The sequence below is a fragment of the Phocoena phocoena genome, chromosome 6 (genome assembly GCF_963924675.1).
Source record: "Phocoena phocoena chromosome 6, mPhoPho1.1, whole genome shotgun sequence".
NCBI classification, from domain to species: Eukaryota; Metazoa; Chordata; class Mammalia; order Artiodactyla; family Phocoenidae; genus Phocoena; species Phocoena phocoena.
Window position 1 is genome coordinate 97,138,431 of NC_089224.1, and position 2,454 is coordinate 97,140,884.

General features: G+C 38.7%; 1 pseudogene; it reads left to right on the forward strand.

Moving 5' to 3' along the window:
- The first annotated feature begins 1,629 nt into the window (after window positions 1-1,629).
- Window positions 1,630-2,099, forward strand: LOC136124864 (acyl carrier protein, mitochondrial pseudogene; annotated as a pseudogene).
- Window positions 2,100-2,454: the final 355 nt, after the last annotated feature.

Sequence of the window (2,454 nt, forward strand, 5' to 3'; positions counted from 1 at the left end):
TTGTGGTTGTATCTGCCATTATATATGAGGGAGATGAACTTGGAAGTAAGAAAAAAAAGTTTGCTCATCACTTCCATAAACCATATTTACCAAGTACCGTCTCTATGCCAGGTAATATGCTTGTGTTCCAGCTGAAAGGATCACGCTCTTACTTTATAATAAAGGGAGTAGACAAACAAAGACAAACAATCGTCCTGTTAGGCGATTAAAACAAGCTTAGGTGATAGACAGTCACTGAATGTCTGTTTAGATTGGTTAGAGAAATTCTTGAGAAGTAACTGTAGAAGCTACAATCAGATCATCAATAAAATTACTACAATCCAACTGAGGAAGTCAGACGCACAAACAAGTAATTGTAATACAGGCAAGAAGTGGCCAGTGCTCCAAAAACTCTTGCTATACTCAGTGGGTGGTTTATGGACCAGCAATATCAGCAGCATCTGGGAGCTTGATAGCAATGGAGAATCAGAGATCCCACCCTAGATCTGCTGCATTTTAACACATTTTCCAGGTAATTCAAAGGCACATGAGCATTAGAGCAACACTGCTCTTAACAAAACAGAATTCAGAGGAAAAAGAAATCATATCCAGCTTGCAGACGGAAGGGTTCCTGGAGGAAGAATTATAAAGGCAACCTAAGAAAATGGATAAGATTCAAATCATTCTTTGTTTATCATTTCTTCTCCATGTTATTTAGAGGGATTCACAACTAGACCATACAATGAGAGCCATCATGCTAAAAGTAACAACAGCATCAAAAAGAATAATATACTTAGGAATAAATCTAATCAAGGAGGTGAAAGATCTGTATCCCACTTTCATGTATTGGAAGAATTAATGTTGTTAAAAAATTTATACTACCCAAAGAGATATAAAGATTCAATGTGATTACTACCATAATTCCAATTGCATCTTTCACAGAAATAAAAAAAAAAATTCTAAAATTTATATAGAACGATAGAAGTCTCCAAATAGCCAAATTAATCTTGTGAAAGAAGAACAGAGTTGGAAGCATCACACTTCCTGATTTCAAATTACGTTACTAAGTTATAGTAATCAAAATAGTATGGTACTGTCATAAAAACAGACACATAGACCAATGGAACAGAATCAAGAGCCCAGAAGTAAACCTGTACATATACAGTCAACTAATTTTCAACAAAGGTACCAAAAGTATACAATGACAAAGGATAGCCTTCAATAAATAGTGCTGAGCAAACTGTATACACGTGTGCAGAAGAATGAAATTGGCCCCTTATCTTACACCATGAGCAAAAACCAACTCAAAATGGATTAAAGGAAATATAAGACCTGGAATCATAAAACTTCTAGAAGAAAACATAGGGTAAAAGCTCCTTATACTGGTCTTGGCAATGATTTTTTGGATATGACATCAAATGCTTATGTAACAAAAGGAAAAATAAACAAATGGGACTCTATCAAACTAAAAAGGCTCTGCACAGAAAAGGAAAAAAATCAATAAATGAAAAGGCAATGATGATTGGGAGAAAATATATGCAAACCATATATCTGAAAAGGGATTAATATCCAAAATATATAAGAAACTCATAAAACTCAATAGCAAAAAACAACACAATTAAAAAGTGGGCATCCTGGGTCAGCATAGCCATGGCAGCTAGTGTCCTTTGCGCCTGTGTCCACCGACTGCCTGCGGCCTTTGTGCTGCTGCCCAGGCTGCTCATGCTGGCCATGGCCCAGCCACTCAGCACGACCCTTTTCCCCACGGGGGCCCAGAGGAGGCCTGGGGCTCCGCAGTTGGCCTCACTGCTTGTGCAGTTTCCAGTTGGAGTTACATAGCTGTGCCCCCAGTATAGTGAGGCACTCCTTTGACATTAGAGGGAATCAAGGACCCTGCCCTTTACATCTTGAAACTCTATGACAAGATTGGCCCAGAAAGGCTCTCAGTAAATTCCCATTTTATGAAAGATCTGGGCTTAGACAGTTTGGACCAAGTGGAGATTATAATGGCCATGGAACATGAATTTGGGTTTGAAATTCCTGATGTAGATGCAGAGAAGTTAATGTGCCCACAAGAAGTTGTAGATTACATTGCAGATAAGAAGGATGTATATGAATAAAATATCAGACCCCCCTTTTTTTTAACATCTTTATTGGAGTATAACTGCTTTACAATGGTGTGTTAGTTTCTGCTTTATAACAGAGTGAATCAGCTATACATATACATATATCCCCATATCTCCTCCCTCTTGTGTCTGCCTCCTAGGTGGTCACAAAGCACCGAGCTGATCTCCCTGTGCTATGCGGCTGCTTCCCACCAGCTATCTATTTTACATTTGGTAGTATATATATGTCCATGCCACTCTCTCACTTCGTCCCAGTTTACCCTTCCCCCTCCCCGTGTCCTCAAGTCCATTCTCTATGTCTGCATCTTTATTCCTGTCCTGCCCCTAGGTTCTTCAGAACTATTTTAAA